The 21,671-nt window shown below is 38.4% G+C and overlaps 1 protein-coding gene and 1 pseudogene across 4 annotated transcripts in view; one reads left to right on the forward strand and one right to left on the reverse strand.

Moving 5' to 3' along the window:
• GAB2 (GRB2 associated binding protein 2) overlaps positions 1-21,671 on the forward strand; it is a 184,131-nt gene that overhangs the window by 107,942 nt on the left and 54,518 nt on the right. The window lies entirely within an intron of this gene.
• LOC113914007 lies at positions 13,241-14,747 on the reverse strand (annotated as a pseudogene).

The following is a 21,671-nucleotide window of genomic DNA, read 5'->3' on the forward strand; positions in this document are numbered from 1 at the left end:
TCAAATTTTAAATTTTACATTAATACTTGATATCAAGAATAATTGACCTGGACACCCAAAACTAATATATCACTGAGTGTCAACTACAACTTTAAAACAAGTGATTGACCTACAGGAAGAAAAAAAAAAACCATAAAGCTCAGCATGTGAAGCTCTTAAAATCATCTCAGACCACTCTTCTAGCCTTCCTTCCATTGATTTCCTTTCCACACAGGTTTTCATCCTCCTCCCTTCGGCTTTACCAAACTCAGCTTTATTATTTGAACACACCAAGCTTTCCCACAGATGTCAGATTCTGCATTTGCAAATTCACCTACTTGCTAAAATTGATTTCTGATCCCCTCCCCGCCAAGCAAAACCCACAGTGCTTTCTTTCATGGCCTGTTACACACATGCGTCTGTGGCACAGTGAAGAATTTCATTCCTCCCCCGCCCCGACACTCCCAGCTGAGGTAGAACAAAGTGATGCCCTGCCTTCTTGCTTCAGCTCTCATGCTGTAAACTAGTGTTCTTTTCTCCATCTGTTTAATGCCATGTTTGTCACATTTTTGTGCTTTTTATTGGTGGTTTGGCTGTTTAAAAAGGCCCCGAGGCAAAGTGCTTAGAGTGCTGTCTAGGGTTCCAAAGCTCAGGAAAATCGTGCTGTGCCTTACAGAGAAAACATGCACATCTACAAGCTTCATTCAGACTTGAGTTACAGTGCTGTTGGGTGAATTCAATGTTAATGAGTCAACAATATCTATTAAATAAGGAGTCTTTAAACACAAACATGAATGAAATAAGATTGTGTCAATTAACAAAAATATTGTGACCGTAGGTTTGCAGGAACCTAACTCTAGTTTTCCCCTACAAGAAATGAATCCATGTTCACTGATTTAGTGTTCTTGGTGACTTATAGACCATCACTACTGTGAATAACAAGAGTTAAGTGTACTCCTGTTATTTCCTTTTCCTGAAAAGCTCCCCCTCCAGTACTGTTTCTTCAACTAGCAAAAACTCTCATCCTCTAAGATCCAACTCAAATGTTGCTTGTGCTCTGCGGCTTTCCCTGACTTGTCCCAAACAGAGTGGTTATCTGTTCACCACCACTAGTAGAGCTGTGACCTCAGAGGACCAAGTTACCTGTGTCCTTACCAGAGATGGTGAGGTTCTAAAGGACCTGGTACTGATAGGTTTGAGAAATGTCGATTGAATGATTGGAAGGAGGTAGGAGAACTAAAAAGGAGTGGAAAAGGAATGGGGAGTGAAGGACACTGAAAGTGGATTGAATAACGAGTATGATAAGAACCTGTGGGCAGGACCCCTGAGTTACTCTTATGGTAACAAACAGTTCTGGGTCTCAGTATAGGACGCATGCTAACCTGTGTTGACTAGTGACCTCGGTTGCCTTAAATGAGAAGAGTTTAAGTTGCCTGAGCCAAAAAGGGGAAAACCTGGCTCCAGGATCAGCTTGATTTAGGACTCACATTGCATCAGGATCCATCTTTCTAACTCAGCACTGTCTGGGTTAGCTGTCCTCAGATTCCAGATGGTGGTCACTACAATTTCAGGCTCATATCATTACAACTTTCTGTCCAGTGAAAGAGAGAGCCCACTTTGAGTAAGACCCACCGAAGTCCTGGAGTGGAATCTTAATGACTGTGCAAACTGGCTTCGATCTTATGCCCATTACCCAACCAAGCATCGATTGGCTTAATCTAGGATCCCATGATTTCTATCCCGTGAAGCCTAGGGTTGGAGTCAGTTTCACATAAAAGATCACATAGAAGTGATCTTTTGTGTTTATGCGCCATCTCACCCAGGATAGAGATGGTTAGAATTCTGAAAATGTTACATTAGTAGGTCATCTGACTAAAAGGTTTTGTTTGGGAACAAAGAGATATTCTTTTTTTTTTTTTTTTTTTTTTTTGGTATACTTTCATTCAAGAGTTCTAAAGTACATAACATGTACCAAGTACTTTGCTAAATGCTGGTGATACAAAAGCTCCCTGACCTCACAATGTAAGAGTCAGTCTTGTAGTAAGATAAGGTCTATTCTCATCTCTAGGAACAAATAATGTTCACTGGAATCAGAGGAAAACTTTATTACTCAGATAAATGAGTCAAGAGCATGTAATTGTGCTGCTCTCTCCTAGGGAATTTGGATTTGAAGAGTGGAAGTAATTCTGGAGTAGGAGCTGAGACCTGAGTTCTAATCCCTCGATTTCTATTGCCAACTATGAACTTGACTTTCATAAATGCTCTGGCCAGTGTGTCTCATCGTGTAGTCAGCAGTTTATCTGTATTAGCTTCTCAAGTTCTTTCTGGACACTAGCTCTGACCTGCCAGAAGATCTGGGGTTGTGATCTCTGCCAATTGTTTAGCCTTGATGAAACTCATTTTCCTCATCTGTACAAAGGGGATCATAGTTGCCTTAGAGCATTGGTTTGGATTAAAATGTGATAATGGATAGAAAGCACATGATATGTAGCAGGAGCTCAGCAAGTGCCATTTTTTTTCCTCCCTCAGAGTGTAAAGTCACTGGGTCAAGAGTAGTTGAAAAATTCCTAGAGTAAGAATAGCAAGAAACCCTTTCTCACTCAGGAAGTGTTCCTCCAGAAATATGTGACCATTACGTGATCCACTGGATTCTCTTATTGTTTGTTCTTAACTGTTACGGGACACAAGATTGGCCTAGTGTACTTCATGCTGCAGTGTATTGGGATATGGCTGTGCCTCACGTACTCAAAAGTCAAGTCAAATTTTTCTATGTCTTTGTGATTGTTTGAGCTAGTGTTTCGCTTAGAGAAAGGTGACTGAAAGCGTGTGTGTGTGTGCATTTGTGATATTGATGAATATTTTTTTTACCTCTAAAGCCAAGAACTTTTTGAAGATGCAGATACTATGTTTTTAATATCCCTGACTAACAAGTTCAGTCTGTTGATACCAACCAGTAAACCCCAGATTCTGAGGTTATATTACAACTAACTATAATCCTCACTGGACAGGATTCTCCCGGTTTATTGGCAGTTTTTGGCTTTACCCTCATCAGAAAGAGGGAAGTTCAAAGGACACACCCATTTCTAGGAGTTACACAAAACCCTCTTCCAAGAAATGTCTTGACTTTTCTACAATTTTAACCACAAGGCATGTGAGATTTGGTATCTAGAAGGATGATATGAGGCTCTAAGTCCTTAGTCATCAAAGAAAAGTTCTGTTATCTTTGATATAATACCTAAGGCAGGGCAGAAGTTTCTGGAGTTTTAGAAATATTTTCTTTTTATTTTTTTATAAAGATTTTATTTATTTATTTGACAGAGAGAAAGAGCACAAGTAGGCAGAGTGGCAGAGGGAGAGAGAGAAGCAGGCTCCCCACCAAGCAGGGAGCCCAACGCGGGACTCGATCCCAGGACCCTGGGATCATGACCCGAGCCGAAGGCAGACACTTAACCGACTGAGCCACCCAGGCGCCCCTAGAAATATTTTCAACTGTTCAGGCTGAAAGTACAAGGGGGTTCTAATTAATAGTAGGTTATGTAAAAGCACACATCCCTCTGTTTGAAGAATCTGAATAATCTGATTGAATGAGTTGTTACCATATTAGATTTTCTTGGTTAAAAATACATAAGACTCTCAAAATTGGAAGAGACCTTCGTCCCTTGTCTGTCTACTGATCCACTGCTTGAGCCCCCTTTCAGTCTCCCTCCCCATCCCTAGCCTAAGCCAAAGGTCAGCAAACAGATTTTGCCCAATACCTCTCTTTTTCTACATAGTTTTAAACACAGCCATTCTCGTGTGCTTACAGATTATCTATGGCTTCTTCCCTGCCACTCTGGATTTGAGTAGTTGTGACAGACTATACAGCCTGCAAAGCCTAAAATATTTACTCTCTGAGCTTTACACAACAAGTTTGCTGACCCATGGCCTGGGCCGTCTCCTCTCTAGCGTCTCCAATGCTGAGTAGTTTTCCAGTTTCCAAGGGCCCTGCTGTGGACCACTCTTTCAGAAAATTCTTACTTACTTACTTACACAGAGCCAAAATCTGCTTTTCTGTAGTATGTGCCTACTGGCAGTAGTTCAACTTTAGTATGTGGGATCACGCAAAATAAATCAAATTGCTCTTCCACATGTCAGCTCCTTATATCTTAGAACACTGCAATCATGACTCCAGGCGGAACCTCACTGAATCCTAGTACCATAGGATTTCAAGTCCCATCGTCACCACCAGAACTGAATACAACATCCTGTGCATTATGCCCAGTGTAAAGCTAAACTGGGGCCCCCTGGAGTTTTCTAGGTGCCAAGAGCAATAGGAAGATCTCATGGCCTCATTCTACATGCTACCTTGGAATCTTAACCTAAAGAACAGAGACAGGTTCCTGTGGAACGTGTGCTCTCTGCTCGGCAGCAGGGAGTTATGCAATTTCCAGGTCATATGTACCCACGGTACATGTCTGTGGTCTGAATGGTGGTGAAATGGTTTGTTTTTTTTTGACTGGATTTGGGTACAAAAGGAAAAGAGTCACTCCTGTTTCATCAGAGAAGATGGTGGTGTTCTCTTAATCACAGACACAAATGGAAGGTTCTTTCTTGAGAGTAGGCCACTCTACCATGTACTTCTTTAAGCCCCATTGTTGAACAAAGTGATTTACATTGTCTTTTCCTTTCTGTCTCCTTGCCATCTTCTCTCACGATTACAGATTACTGCAACAGCTTTCTAAATAATTTTATCAGCCTCTTATTTTTCCTTTCTCTGGTTCATTGTCATCATTCTGCCAGATAACAGTACAGGAACAACAGTCATGTCTCTGCTGGTCCGTACTCTTCAGTGGCTCCCCATTACCAGTAAAAGAAAAGCAAAATTTCTTAGGGTGGTGTTCAAGACTTTCCAGAACCACCAAGCTCTCCCTTTTCTCCTTTTCCACATCTAAAAGAGACTATTCCATATTTTCTGAACTTGTCTTAACATTTTCTCATCCCTAGGCCTTGGTCATATTGTGTACCCTATAAGAAATGTCCATTTCTCCTTCCTTCACAAAACCATGTATCAAACCCTATCTTCTTCATTGTTCATGTTCATTCATATTTCTCTTCTCTCTCCCTGCCCCCTCCCAGTTTGATTTCCCTGCTTCAGTGGCCTAACGGCATATTATGTCTCTTTTTATGGTACTTCTAAAAATTTGCTTTTTGTTTTAAATTAAGTAGGCTCCACACCCAATGTAGAATTTGAACTCACAACCCTGAGATCAGGTGTTGCATACTCTATCAACTGAGCCAGCCAGGCGCCACAAAATTTGCTTTTTATTTTAGGGACGTGTGTTCATGTCTTTTGTTCCTGCAACATTGTAAACTCATAAATAACTTGAAAGGAGTGGTTAGATCTTGCCTCTTTTCTATATCCCTCAAGACATTGAGCAGAATTTTGCTTGTTTTCCTGAATACTGTAAAAGGAGCTTGTTGATTTGGCATGAGCAGTGAAGTAGCAGGAAGAACTAAGTGGAAGTAGATGGTTTTGAGCCTGAGACTGGAAGAAAAGTCATACCTTTGACCAAAAGAGGCAGAACCCAGAGGAGTTGCTGATATGTGATACAGGGCACGAAGAAGGAAAAAAATGCTGGCTTCTTAATGATGATCAAGTAGAAAGAACAATGAGTGGGAAATGTAGGGATCTTTTATAGTGAGAACTCTCTTGCCAGTTTCATGATCTCAGAGTCTCCTTGGACTGCTTTAGACTCAAGAGCTATGTAGTTGCCACCTATCATGTCAAGTCTGGTTCTAGGTGCTTTTATATTTTTAAGCCTTACTTATTACCCTATGTACTAATATTAGTTTTGTATTTTCCCCCTTTTATATGTGTGGTTATTGAGGCTTAGGAAAGTTAAAAATTTTTGTCCAAGTTTATAGAGCAAGAACTAGGACTGTAATTTGGGTATTTTCACTCTGATCTGAAACTTTTCTCATCCCACTCTGAAGCATCTTCCTCATTCTGCTCTCCTCATTTCTCTGCATTTGTGCCCCTCGCTTTGAGTTTTCATTGATCTGAATTAATAATGTTTCTTCTGCTTGGTTGGGTTATACGAGGAATTAGGCAGAATGTGATACCTTTAAATCTTCATATTGTCTACTTTAAGTGACTTAATATAGTTTATTATTGAAAATGGGAAAAATGGGTTCATGATGAGATAGTTAAGCCTAATTATGTATACTTGTGTTTTAATGAAATTTAGCTATTTTGTGTAATTCTATAATTAGAGTACTTATGTGCCAGAGGAAGGCCCTGTTTGAGGATCTGGGGAAGAGGAAGACCAGACCCTCTATTCTGAAAGAGCTCTAGATGTTGGAACCTTGTGAGAAGGATGATCAAAAATGGTAACATTACAGGATAGCATTGAAATATAAACAAAACTTTGGAGAATTTAGAAAAGAAGGAAGATTGGGAGGCTTTTCAGATAGGAGGAATTGAAAGTGTGGAGGTAGAAAAGTATGTTTAGGGAACAGTGAAAATTCAACTTGGTTTGAATAGTTACAGTGTGTGTGTGTGTGTGTGTGTGTGTGTGTGTGTGTGTGTGTGTGTGTGTGTGTGTATAACAAAGTATAAATAAAGGAGTAGAAATGAAATGGGAAAAGTAGGTTTGAGCTAAATTGTAAAGGCCCTAAAACTGAGCCACAGAACCCAAGAGTGAATCAACAGATGGAATGGATAAACACAATGTGACTTATACACACAACAGAATATTATTCAGCCTTAAAAGGGAATGAAAGTTTGACACACGCTGCAACATGGATTAACATTGAAGACCTCGTGCTAAGTGAAATAAGCCAGTCACAAAAGGGCAAATATTGTATGATTCCACATCTATGAGTAGTTAAATTCATAGAGACAGAAAGTTTAATGGTGGTTTTTAGGGACTTGGTAGAGTGGGGAGTAGGGAGTTAGTGTTTAATGGACCCAAAGTTTCAGTTGGGGAAGATGAAGAAGTTCTGGGAAAGATGGTATTGATGGCTCTACAACAGTGTGAATATACTTAATGCCACAGAACTGTACACTTAAAGTGGTTAAAATGGTAAATTTTATGTTCAGTATATCTTACCACATTGAAAATAGATTTTAAAATTTTTAATTAAAAAAAAAAAACCCTAAGCCATAGAAATTAAACTTTGCTGTGCAGATGTTGGAGAGTCATGAAAATTTTGGATAGTGGGAGCAGTAACATCAGAATTTTACTCTGATTAAACTGGAAGATTAAACTGGATGCATTGGTAAGCATTTAATTAGGACAACTGGTAGGAAACTATGACAGTAGCCCAGGCTATACACATTAAGCGCTTAAAATAGAGCAGAAAAGCAAGCATGATATGGTAGGTATTTTGGTGGATATATGTACATAATTACTAGGAGTAGAATTGTGGGGTCCTGGGGTGTATGTTCAGCTTTAGTAGATAGTGCCATGGTTTCCCAAAGTGTTTATACCAATTTACACTCTTGCTAATAGGGTATGAGAGTTTCAGTTTCTCCATATTCTTCCCAGTGCTTATGATTATCAGTCTTTGTTGTTAAAACCATTCTGGCAGTTGTGTCCTGGTGTTAATTTGCATTTTCCCAATGACTAATGAAATCAAGATCTTTTTATATGCTTATTGCCTTTTGGATCTCTTTTGTATAGTGGCTATTCAGATCTTTTGCCAATTTTTCTATCAAGTGGTCTTTCTCTTGCTAATATGTAGGAGGTTTTTTTTTTTCTTATATGTTCTGAATATGAGTCCTTCATTGAATATATGTATTGCAAGTATCTCCTCTTACTTGGCTTTTCATCCTCTTGATGGTGCCAGACACTATTTAATGTAGTACCATTGATTACTTTTTCTCTTGTGTTAGTAACTTTTGAGTATTCAAGAAAGCTTTGCCTACCCCAAAGTCATGAAGACATTTTCCTCTAAATGCTTTATTGCTGTATCTTTCACATTTGGATTTTTAATGATCTGAAATTAATTTTCACATGTGGCATGAAATAAAGATTAAGAATCTTTCCCTATAATTATCAAATGACCTATCACCATTTATTAAAAAGATCATTCTTTTCTCTATAGCAGTATCACCTTTTTCATAAATCTAGTGACAAAGTATGTATGGGTCTGTTTCTGGATTCTTCTATTCCATTTGCCTATTAAATCTCTCTTTTAGGCTCTCTTTTAGTCTTCTAAATAAACAAGGCTTTCCTCCCAGTGGTTACCTTTGGTTATACGCACCTAGCCCTGGAAGTGGAAAGTAGAATGTATTTGTTACTTTATTGCAGCATAACAAATGACTTGAAACTTACTGGCTTTAACAACAATAAATACTTAATATTTCATATGGTTTCTGTGAGTCAGGAATTCAGGAGCACTTTTGCTTGGTGGATTTGGCTCATGAAATTGTGGTCAGAAAGTTGTCTACTGCTGCAGGCATCTGAAGGCTTGACTGGGGCTGAAGTATGTGCTTCTAAGAAGAGCTCATTTACACGGCTGGAGGGAGGCCATAGTTCCTCACCATGTGCAGTCCTCCTCAGTACTGCTTGAGTATCCTTACAACATGGCAGCTGATCCAAAGGAGGACAGGGAAGAAGCTGTCGTGTCTATAATTACTTAGCCTTCAAAGTCACACACTGTTGTTTATGCAGTATCCTCTTGGTCATCCTTATTCAGTGTGGGAGGAGACCACATAAGGCTGTACTAGGAAGTGAGACTCATTAGGGGCTATCTTGGAGACTGGCTGCTACACAGAAAAACAAGAGATGATAGTTGGCATCTTATGTATATTTTTATTGTCTATCTGGGAACTTTTATTCTCTAAGGCCAAGAATCATGCCTTGTCTTTACAGTACAAGAATCCCTAGAGCTGGTATATAGTTGGGAAGGTTGAGAAATACAAATGACTCTTCGTCTACTCCATTTTGTGCCCTCCTGCTCAGAAGCCTGAACTCTGAAGTTCACTCATATTTTCACATTGTGATTTCCTAAGGTCCTCTCCCCATCCCTGAGTGGGAAAGATTGAGGACAGCTGGATCTGGTCATAGTCATTAGCCAGCTATTAACAACCTTTCTTTCCATGTTGTTTATTTTTCTTCTCTGAGAAATAGTCATTCCTCCTTATGGTTTTCTTCAAATACATTTCCTGTCTTTTCCATTCTTTTTTTTTTTTTTAAAGATTTTATTTATTTTAGAGAGAGAGAACACAAGTGGGAGGAGCAGAGGGAGAGGGAGAATCTCAAGCAGACTTTACACTGAATGCAGAGCCTGACACAGGGCTCCGTCCCATGATCCTGAGATCATGACATGAGCTGAAACCAAGAGTCAGACACTTAACCAATTGACTGTACCAACCCAGGCACCCCCCATCAATGAACATTCTAATTCTATTATGGAGCAGTTTCCTTTTAATTAAACTTTATTTTGAGAAAACTTTAGTTTCATAGGTAGTTGTAAAAATAATACAGAGATCCCATATACCCTCTACTAGTGTCCCCCCAGTGGTCACATCTTCCGAAACTATACTACAGTATCACAACAAGAATGTTGGTATTGATACAGTCAAGATCCAGAACACTTCCATCACTATAAGAATCTCTCATACCACCCTTTTATAGCCATACTCATATCTGTCCTACTCCAAGCCCCTTCTTAACCACTGACAACCACTAATCTGTCCATTCCTAAATTCTACCATTTCAAGAATTGTAGGTAAGTGCAGTTGTGCAGTATGTAGCCTTTTGGGATTGGTTTTGTTGACTCAGCATAACTCTCTGGAGATGCATTCAAGATTTTGTGTGTGTCAGTACTTTGTTCTTTTTTTTTTTTTTAATTGCTGAGTAGTATTCTATGGTATGGATATATTACAGTTTACTTAGCCATTCTCTCATTGAAGGACACTTAGATTGTTCCAATTTGGAGCTCTTATAAATAAAACTTAAACAACCATGTACAAGTTTTTATATGAAATAAATCTTTATTTCTCTGGGATACTCAGGAGAGCAATTGCCGAGGTATATAGTAGTTGCATGTTGAGCTTTTTAAGAAATGGCCAAAGTAGGGGTGCCTGGGTTGCTCATATGTTAAGTGTCAACTCTTGATTTCGGCTCAGGTCATGATCTCAAGGTCATGAGATCGAGCCCTGTGTCGGGAGAGCTCTCTCTCCCAAAAAACAAAACAAAACATTTAAACAACAACAACAAAAAGGGCCAAATTGTTTTCCAGGGTGGCTGTATCATTTTAGATTATTACCAACAATGTTTGACGCATTTTCTCTGCCTCATTACCAGCATTTTGTGTTGTTACAATTTTTTATTTTAACCATTCTGATAGGTCTGTGATAAGATCTCATTGTGTTTTAATTTGTGTTTCCAGAATGGCTAAAGCTATTGAGCATCTTTGCATGTGCTTATTTACCATCTATATATTCTCTTTGGTGAAATATCTTTTCATGTCTTTTGCGCTTGTCCTAATTGGATTGTTTCCCTCTTTTAACTGTTGAGTGTTGAGAGTTCTTTATATGTTCTAGATACTATTCTTTGTTGAATATGTGGTTTGCAAATATTTTCTCCTACTCTACAGCTTGTCTTTTTATCTTTTTAAATTTTTTATTATTTAAGTATACTTGATATACAGTGTTATTAGTTTGAGGTGCACAATATAGAGATTTGACAATTCTATAAATTATGCAGTGTTCATCATGATAGTGTAACCATCTGTCTTCATGCAACATTATTACAGTATTATTGACTATATTCCCTATGCTATACTTTCATCTCTGTGACTTATTTATTTTTATGTCTGGGAATTTATACCTCTTTATTCCCTTCAGCTATTTCACACATTTCTCCCACTCCCCTCCCCTCCAGCGACTACCAGTTTATTCTCCACATTTATGAGTCTCTTTCTGCTTTGTTGTTATTGTTGTTTGCTCCTTTTGATTTTTAGATTCCACCGGTAACTGAAATCATATGGTGTTTGTCTTTCTCTAACTTACTTCATTTAGCATAATACCCTCTAGGTCCATACGTGTTGTCACAAATGGCAAGATCTCACTCTTTTAATGGGTGGGTGACATTCATGTGTCTGTGTGTTTGTGGGGGGGTGTCTGTGGGTGTGTACACCACATCTTTATTCATTCATCTGTTAATAGACACTTGAATTGTTTCCATATCTTGGCCTTTGTAAATAATGCTGAAATGAATATAGAGGTGCATATATATTTTCGAATCAGTGTTTTCAGGGATTTCGGTGGGGGGGGGGGGCAGTAAATACCCAGGAATGGAATTACCAGATCATATGGTATTTCTATTTTTAATTTTTTGAGGAATCAGCATACTGTTTTCCACAGTGGTTGCACCAGTTTACATTTTCACCAACCTTTGTGCACAAGGATTCATTTACATTTCACCAACCTTTGTGCACAAGGGTTCCCTTTTCTCTGCATCCTCACCAACACTTGTTATTTCTTTTAATAATAGCCATTCTGACTGGTGTGGGGTGATAGCTCGTTGTGGTTTTGATTTGCATTTCCCTGATGACTAGTGATGTTGAGCATCTTTTCATTCATCTTTTAGCTATCTGTATGTCTTCTTTGGGAAAATACTCAATCCAAAAAATTGGATTTTTTTTTTTTGGCCGTTGAGTGGTGTAAGTTCTTTACATACTTTTTATAGTAACCCTTTATCAGAAAAATCATTTGCAAGTATCTTCTCCCACCCAGTAGGTTGCTTTTTTGTTTTGTTGATGATTTCCTTAACTGTGCAAAAGCTTTTTATTTTGGTGTAATCCCTCTTGTGTATTTCTGCTTTTGTTTCCCTTGCCTGAGGAAAAATAACCATAAATATATTGCTAAGGCTGATATTCAAGAGACTACTGCCTTTGTTTTCATTTAGGAGTTTTATGGTTTCAGGTCTCATATTTAGGTCTTTAATCCATTTTGAGTTTATTTTTGTGTATGGTATAAGAAATTTCATTCTTTTGCATGTAGCTGTCCATTTTTCCCAACACCATTGATGAGAATATCTTTTCCCCATTGTATATTCTTGCCCCCTTTGTCATAGGTTAATTGACCTTATAAGCATGAGTTTTTTCCTGGGCTCTCTATCCTGTTCGATTGATCTATGTGTTTATTTTGTGCCAGTACCATTGTTTTGATTATTATAGCTTTAGTATATCTTGAAATCTGGGATTGTGATGCCTCCAGCTTTGTTCTTTCTCAAGATTGCTTTGACTATACAGGGTCTTTTGTGGTAACATCCAAATTTTAGTATTATTTGTTCTAATTTTGTGAAAAATCCTTTTGGTATTTTGACAGAGACTGCATTGAATCTGTCATTTGCTTTGAATAGTATGGACATTTTAACACTGATAATTTTTCCAGTTCATGATCACGATAGATCTTTCCATTTGTATCATCTTCAATTTCTTCCATTACTTTCTAATAGTTTTCAGAGTATAGATCTTTTGCCTCCTTGGTTAAATTTATTCCTATCTTTTTCTTTTTTTTTTTTTTGGTGCAATTGTAAACGGGGTTGTTTCTTAATTTCTCTTTCTGCTACTTCATTATTTGTGCATAGAAACACAAGAGATTTCTTTATTTGTGCATAGAAACACAACAGATTTCTATATATTAAATTTTGTATCATGCAACTTTACTGAATTCATTTATCAATTCTAATAGTATTTTGGTAAATTCTTTAGGGTTTTCTATGTGTAGTATCATGTCATCTGCAAATAGTGAAAGTTTTACTTCTTCCTTACCAAGTTGGATGCCTTTTATTTTTCTTATCTGCTTGCTGCCAACTAGGACTTCCAGTACTATATTGAATAAAAGTCACAAGAGTGGACATCTGTGTCTTTTACCTTATCTTAAAGGAAAAGCATTTAGTTTTTCACCATTGGTATGATGTTAGCTGTGGGTTTTTCATCTATGGCTTTTATTATGTGGAGGTATGTTCCCTCTAAACCAACTTTGTTGAGAGTTTTTATCATGAATGGATATTGAATTTTATTAGGTGCCTTTTCTGCATCTATTGAGATAACTATATGGTTTTTATCCTTCATTTTGTTAATGTGATCAATCACATTGGTTGATTTGTGGATATTGAACCATCCTTGCATCCCTGGAATAAATCCCACTTGACTGTGGTGAATGATCCTTTTTTTTTTCCCCTCACTGCGTTTGATCAGGTCTTTATTCAAAATTTGCTGTCCAAAATGATTTGACTTTTATGGAATAAACAAATTTAAGTTTTTATGCAGCAGGCTTCTTTTCTTCCGTGGTGGGTTTCTTTTCTGCAGTCTTCTTCTTGGCTGCTGGTTTCTTGGTAGCTGCAGGCTTTTTTCCCACCAAAGGTTTCTTCTGCTTTTTTTTTTTTTTTTAAGATTTTATTTATTTGACAGAGAGAGACACAGCGAGAGAGGGAACACAGGCAGGGGAAGTGGGGGAGGGAGAAGCAGGCTTCCCACAGAGCAGGGAGCCCAATGTGGGGCTCGATCCCAGGACCCTGGGATCATGACCTGAGCCGAAGGCAGACGCTTAATGACTGAGCCACCCAGGCGCCCCAGTTTCTTCTGCTTCTTAACACCAACAGCCTCCTTTCCTTTCTTCCCTACCACAGGCTTCTTGCCTGGAACCCCTTTCTCATATGATTTGGCTTCTAATTTGCCTTATCCATCCGGAGTTTGTGATTCTTGGCCTGGCAAAGAATGGTGTTCCGGCACATGGACTTTGCATATGGGTTTAACTTCAACATGATTCTCAGATTTTTCAGTGGTTTGTTCTTCAGGACTCTGTGATGAATCTTCTTGCATGGTGCTCAGAGGGCTCTTTGGATCTCTGGGCTTTTCAAGATTCTGCTAAGGTCTGTATTAAGCATCTTATGCATTGAAAGGTTGTAGTTACTCTTGAGGGAGGCAGGCTTACACCATATCTGCCATACAGATCATCTAACTTGCAGAAAGCACTTTCAGTCCAAATGCAGAAATATGGCATGTGCTCACCAGGAGCAAGTTAAAAAACGCTCAGTTTGGTTACATTAAGTAAAGTAATTCCAGGGATGTTTCTGAAGGCCTTGATGATTCCGTTGCCCTCATTATAGATGGTGTAGGGTCCTCTATGCTGAATACAATGATGGTTTCTCATTTTGCCCTTGCCAGCTCTTATTCACTGAGAGGCATAGACCTTTTTGATATAATTCCAAGCTTTAAGTTTCTTAAGAAGCAAAACAATCTCCTAAGCCTTCTTATAGCCTTCAACTTTATCTTCAACCACCAAAGGAAGTTCAGGAACGTCCTCAATACGGTGACTTTTAGACATGACCCGTGCTGGTAAGGCTGAGGCAGCCAGGGCAGAGCAGATGGCATATCACTTCTGTGTTGTGTTCATTCTGCAGTGCTAACAGTGCCACATTTTGGTTGGTGCAAACATGTGGCCCCCGCGACACATATTTCCGAAAGCACTCTGGCCAGAATGGTAAGTCTCACTGCCTCAAACTCTGGGAATTTGAACCACGGCTCTACCAGTACCCCAAGATTCAGCTGGCTTGATGCCACTAATTCAGTTACAGCATATAACTATATGTTGTTTTTGTGCAAGTTAGTGTGAATAAAGTCCACAATATCGAGTCAATGGGAGATTTGAACACAGCAGGCAAAGTAACATTTTTGCCGGATGACTGCCCCTTTTCAGAGTACACTGATGTCAGTGGAGGAGCACACACCATCACACGGAGAGGACAGGGTCATGCTCCTCTCAACCCTGTGGCTCCTATAGGAAAAAGATGAATGATCCTTTTAATGCATTATTGAATTTGGTGTGTTGATATTTTGTTGAGGATTTTTGCATTTATGTTCATCAGAGATATTGGCCTGTAGTTTTATTTTACAGTATCTTTTTCTGGGTTTAGTATCAGGGTAATGCTGGTCTTATAGAATGAATTTGGAAGCTTCCCTACCTCTTCTATTTTTTGGCATAGTTTGAGAAAATAAGTATTTACTCTTCTTTAATATTTGGTAGAATTCACACGTGAAGCCATTTTGGCCTGGACTTTTGTTTGTTGGGAGTTGTTTTTTTTTTATTATTACCAATTCAATTTTGTTACTAGTAATTAACATATTCTAATTTTCTGTTTCCTCTTGATTCAGTTTTGGAAGATTGTGTGTTTCTAGGAATATTTTTCTTGTAGGTTGTAGGTTGTCCAGTTTGTTGGCATATAATTTTCTATAGTAGTGTCTTACAATCTTTTGTATTTGTGTGGTACTGGTTGTTATTTCTCCTCTTTCATCTCTAGTTTTATTTGAGTCGTCTCTTTTTTTTCTTGATGAGTCTGACTAAAAGTTTATCAGTTTCATTTACCTTTTCAAAGAACCAACTCTTGATTTCATTGATATTTCGTACTTTTTTTTAGTCTTGACTTAAGTTATCTCTGCTGTGATCTTTATTATTTCCTTCCATTTACTAGCCTTGGGCTTTGTTTGTTCTTTTTCTAGTTCCTTTAAATGAAAGTTAGATCATTTATTTCGATTTTTCTTATTTCTTTTTTTTTAAGATTTTATTTATTTATTTGATAGAGATACAGCGAGAGAGGGAACACAAGCAAGGGGAACAGGAGAGGGAGAAGCAGGCCTCCTGCTGAGCAGGGAACCCGATGCAGGGCTCGATCCCAGGACCCCAGGATCATGACCTGAGCCGAAGGCAGACGCTTAACAACTGCGCCACCCAGGCACCCCTGAGATTTTTCTTATTTCTTGAAGTAGACCTGTATCACTATAAACTTCCCTCTTAGAACTGCTTTCACTGTGTCCCAAAGATCTTGGACCATTGTGTTTTCGTTTTTGTTTGTCTCCATGTGTTTTTTTATTTCATTTTTTATTTCTTTGTTAACCCATTGGTTATTTAGTAGCACATTGTTTAGCCTCCATGTGTTTGTGGTTTTTCTGGTTTTTTGTTTTTTAAGTAGATTTCATGCCCAGCATGGAGCCCAGTGCGGGGCCCAAACTTAAAACCCTGAGATAAAGACCTGAGCTGAGATCAAAAGGCGGACACTTAATCAACTGAGCCACCCAGGTGCCCCAGTTTTGTTTTTTATTGTAGTTGAGTCTAGTTTCCTACTGCTGTGGTCAGAAAAGATACTTGATATGATTTCGGTCTTCTTAAATTTATTGAGACTTTTTTGGTGGGCTGTCAGTTTTTCCTCAAGAATGTTCCGTGTGCACTTGAAAAGAAAGTATATTCTGCTGTTTTTTTGATAGAATATTCTGTATATATCTGTTAAGTCCTTCAGGTCTAATGTGTCATTCGAAGGCACTGCTTCTGTATTGATTTTCTCTCTGCATGATCTATTTATTGTTATAAGTGGGATGTTAAAATCCCCTACCATTAGTGTATTAATGTCAGTTTCTCTCTTTATGTCTGTTACTGGTTGCTTTATGTGTTTAGGTGCTCCTGTGTTGGTGCATAGATATTTACAATTGTTATATCTTCTTTTTGGATTGATCTCTTTATCATTATGTAATGCTCTTCTTTGTCCGTTGTTACAGTCTTTGTTTTAAAGTCTATTTTGTCTGATACAAGTATTACCATTATGGCTTTTCTTTCAACTTCCATTTGTGTGGAATATCTTTCTTCATCCCTTCACCTTCAGTCTGTATGTGTCTTTTTGTCCTCTTAACAAAGGCTTTTGCAGAGCAAAAGTTTTACATTTCATTGAAGTCTAATTTATAAGATTGTACTTTTATGGATTATGCTTTTGGTGTCAAGTCTAAGAACTTTTGCTTAGCTCTAGATCTGATAGATTTCCTCCACAGTTTTTTTTTTCTAAATGTTTTGTAGTTTTACATTTAAGTCCATGATTCATTTTGAGTTAGTTCTTGTATAAGAGGTGAGATTTAAATTGAGGTTCATTTACTTCTTTATGGATGCCCAATTGCATTATTTATTGAAAAGACCATCTTTCCTGCACTGAATTGCTTTTTCACTTTCATCAGAAATCAGTTGGGCATATTTGTGTGGGGCTGTTTCTGGGTTCTCTGTTCTATTCCTTTGTTCTGTGTGTGTGCTTCTGCCAACACCACATAGTCTTGAGAACTGTAGGTATATAATAATTCTTGGAATCTAGTGAATTAACAATCCCTCTTTTATCTTCCTTTTCAAAATTGTTTTAGCTATCGCACTTTCTTTGCCTTCCCATATACATTTTAGAGTAATTTTGTCTACGTCTGCAAAAACTCTTGCTGGGATTTTGATAGAAATTATGTCAAATCTGAGCATCAGTTTGGGGAGATGTACTATGTTGAGTCTTCTAATCCATGAACATGGTATGCTTCTCCATGTGGTTTTCTTTTTTCCTTTCATCAGCATTTTATAGCTATCAGCATACATGTCCTATACTTATTTTGTTAGATTTATACCTATTTCATTGTTTCAAAACAAGCTATGAATGACATTTTATTTTTATTCTCTATCCCCAACATGTTCACTGCTGGTATGTAGAAGCAAATTGATCTTTATATGTTCATCTTATATCCTGTGACCTTGATGAGGTCACTTATTAGTTCCAGGAGTTTTTCTTGAATATTTTTTTTCTAAATTCCTTGGGATTTTCTGTGTGGAAAATTATGTCTTCAAATAGGGACAATTTTTTTCTTCCTTTCTAATTTGTATGCCTTTTATATCTATTTCTTTATTGCCCTGACTAGAACTTTCAGCACCATGTTGAATAAGAGTGGTGAGAGTGAGCAGATATCCTTGCCTTGCTCCTGATTTTAGGGGAAAGGCATTAATTACAAAGTATAATGTTGGTGTTGCTCTTCTGTTGATGCTTTTTATCAAACTGAGGAAGCTCCTCCTCTCTTCCTATTTTTTTGAGTTTTTATTATGAATAGGTGTCAAATTTTGTCAGATGCTTTACTCTGCATCAACTGATACGACCGTGTGGTTTTTCTTTAGCCTGTTAGTATAGTGGATTACACTAATTGATTTTTGAATATTGAATTAGTTTTATGTCCTTGGGACAAACCCGACTTGGTTATCTTACATAATTCTTTTTATATCTTGCTGAATTCTCTTTGTATTTTATATTTAAGTCCATGATCCATTTTAACTTAATTTTTGTAAGTGATTTTGTATAGATAAAAGAACAGTCCTAAAAAAGCTTTCTTCTTAATAACATATTCAGGACTCATGTTCTCATGTTCTTCTTGAATTATGTGTCAGTAATCCAACGGTAAATTTTTCATTTATGTATCACGGGACACTTTCAAGCTGAAGGTCCCAGATTTCCTTATAAATATTTATTACATGGCCACTGTTCCTGACAGAATGAAGGGAACAAGATGCTAAAGAACTCACATCATAAAGAATACACAGTATACCTTTATCTTTCTTAATCTCTTTGCTGTAATTCTCTTGCTGTCCTCCTTCCCTACTTCTTACTGTGTACGTTTATATATATTTAAACTGCATTTATTAGTTTGAGTAAATTAATATATTTATAGAATGAAGAAAGTCAACAGATCTTTACTGAGTTCTCATATAGGTCAAGCATTTTGCCAAGTAACTTTTGACTACATGGGACTCTAGCCCCAAGGTGTTCAAAGCCTAAAGGGGTGGAAGGTATATAAACAGTTGAAATGCCAAAGTTGAGGGGAGAAATGCCAAAGAAAGCACAGTTTATTAAGGGAATATAAGACAGGAGCACCAGCTCTACCTGGGGAAGTTAGTAAAGGCCTTCTAGGAGAAGTGATACAAGCTGGCACTGAGGGGACATTGGAATTTTCTAGATAGACAAAGTGAGATGAAAGTTATTCTAGGAAGATGCAGTAGCTTGTGCATGACATGAAGCCATGCAATTATGTGGCATATTTGGAGAATAATTTGTAATTTGTTATGCACCTGTAGTAAGTTCTGGGAGACTGGTAATTCATGCTGTATCCTCAGCATCTAGAATAATGCCTGCAGCATAGTAAGCACTAAACAAATATTTGTTGGATGGATGAATGGAAAGAAGGAAGGAGGGAGGCATAAGTGAGGCCAGAGAGATAAGAGAGTTTCAGTAATAAAGACCCTTGCTTAGTAACATTTAGCAAATGTCTACCATAAAGATTTCTAGAAGAATAGGAAATGTTCATAATCTACTTGGAAAGAAACAACAAATACCAAAAATATCTGTAATATGTAGTAGAAAATGATAGGTCATAAAAAGTACATAAAAAGTGTATGAAGGTTCAGAGGAAGTAGACGTCCATTTCAGCTAAGAGGATCAGAGAAGTTGTCATTGGAGCTGGACTTTTTGGAGTTGGTTATACTTGGTTCTCAGTTGTTTGATTTTTTTTAAAGGTGCATTGACTTGGAGAGAAAGTGGTGTGGCAGAAGAGGGATGCGAATTTGGGACTAGACTAGGCAGCCTTGCCTGCTCTGGCATAAATTTATCGGCATTTGATAAGCAGTCATTTATCAGCCTGCACCACTTCCTTGGAAACAGAACCTGACAGGCTCCGATTTTATCTGTAGCAGACACCTTTTTCTTGTTTATGAGGGTGTGTCTGTGTGTGTTTATGCTTGCACCTGCACACCAGTGATTTGGAGACAGCTCTTTCTACAAAGACAAGCCCTGAAGAGGACACATGAACTGAAACGCAAGCTAAACTATTAACAATACATTTTTAAAATGTACCTTGCTACCCACACACTTGTATATGCATGCACCTGCTGCATGCACACACACACACACACACATACACACACAAGCACACACAGAATTCTATAAGCAGTGGCCTGGGCAAGATTTTAGGTAACTGTAAATAGATAGTGCTTATTTTTTTAATTTTCTTCAGTTCTATCCTATCTGTCTATACCTTTTCTTCATTTCAGTGTAAGGCTTATTAGGCACCAGTTATATCCCTGTAACCTACTAGATGCTGTAAGGAGTTCATTTAAGAAAATGATTAGCCAATTAATTAATTCAGTACATATTCATTGATAGCCAGCTATATGTCAGGCACTATTCTAAACACTGAAGATGCAGCATGGAATAAAAAGAACCAATCCTTGCCCTGGTGTTTACATTTTGGGAGGTAGATACAGACACTCAACAAAAATACGGTATTTTAGGTGATGTAAGTAGTAGTAAGACCAGTATTGCAAAGTAGGGGGAAAGAGAGTGTTAGGATTGGGTGATCAGGAATGTTACCTTCCCCCCCATAATGGGACATTTGAATAGACACTTGAAGAGAAGATGTCTGGGGGCGGAGTATTCCAGGCAGACAGAACACCTAGAGCAAAGACTCTGAGGCAGGAGTATGTGACTAGTGTGTCGAGAGCAGAATGGCCAAGGCAGAGAGTGGCAGGAGATGGCGTAAAAGATGTAGCATGGGAGAGAGATGACCATCAAGTCAGACCTGTTGGCCATTTTGTAGACTTTGGTTTTTACTCTGAGATGGAAAGCCTTTGGGGACTTTGTGCAGAGAAGTGACATGATCTGATTTATATCAGCTTCCATGTTGAGCCTGGGTTGCAGGATGAAAGGGTGGAAGCAGGAAGACTCCAAAATAGTGGGCTAGACCAGTGAATAATAGTGGAGGTGCGAAAAGACCAGATTGTAGATGTATTTTGAACTGTTTGAACCCATAGGATTTGTTGGATTAGATGTGGAATGTGAAAGGAGTCAATGATGACATCAGGAATTTGGTCTGAGCACCTGGAAGGCTGGAGTTACTGTTAACTGAGATGGGTAAGATTGCAGGAAGAACAGGCTTGGAGGATATGAAGAGTTTTGAGCACATTGGGTTTAAGATGCCTATTAGTGAAGAGTTGGATATAAGACTCTGGAGTTCAATAGATGGATCTGGGCTGGAGGAATAAATTTGGGAGTTGCAGCAAGTAGATGGTTTTTAAAGCTGTGAAACTGAATAAAATAATCTAGGGAGTGGGTGTAGAGAGAGAAGAGAAAGGGTCTGAGAATTGAGTGTGGGAGCATTCCAATATTTAGAGGTCAGGGAGATGAGAAGGAACCAGCACTGGAGCCTGAAAAAGAGAGGCCAGAGGGATAGGGGAATTGAGGGTGAGTTCTGAAGCCAAGGGAAGAAGGTGCTTCAAAGAGGACAGAACAAACCAGTATCAGGTGCTGCTGAGAGAACAAGTAAAACCCAAAAGTTGCATTAGCAGCCTCGAAGTCTTTGAGACCTTTGTTGAGTTATGTCAGTGGTAGGAGTGGGGCAGCCTGATTAGATTGCATTCCAAAAAAGAATGGGAAGAGAGGAAACACAGATCCAGTAGTACAGAAAACTCTTTGAAGTTTTACTGTAAAGTGGATCAGAAAACTGGGCCAGAGTTGGAGGGGGATATGGGAAGAAGCTGAGCTTTAAATTGTTTTTCCCAGGGACACCTGGGTGGCTCAGATGGTTAAGCGTCTGCCTTCAGCTCAGGTCATGATCCCAGAGTCCTGGGATCGAGTCCCACATCGGGCTCCTGGCTCAGCAAGGAGCCTGCTTCTCCCTCTCCCTCTGCCTCTCTCTCTCTCTCTCTCTCTCTATCTCTATCTCTGTGTCTCAGATGAATAAATAAAATCTTTAAAAAAAAAATAAATTGTTTTTCCCAGGATGGGGGATGTTGGTGTCCTGATGGGAATGATCCTAGTGGGAAGGGAAAACGCAGTGATTCCAGAGAACGGGAGAATGATAGAGTG

Source organism: Zalophus californianus, chromosome 11 (assembly GCF_009762305.2).
Source record: "Zalophus californianus isolate mZalCal1 chromosome 11, mZalCal1.pri.v2, whole genome shotgun sequence".
NCBI classification, from domain to species: Eukaryota; Metazoa; Chordata; class Mammalia; order Carnivora; family Otariidae; genus Zalophus; species Zalophus californianus.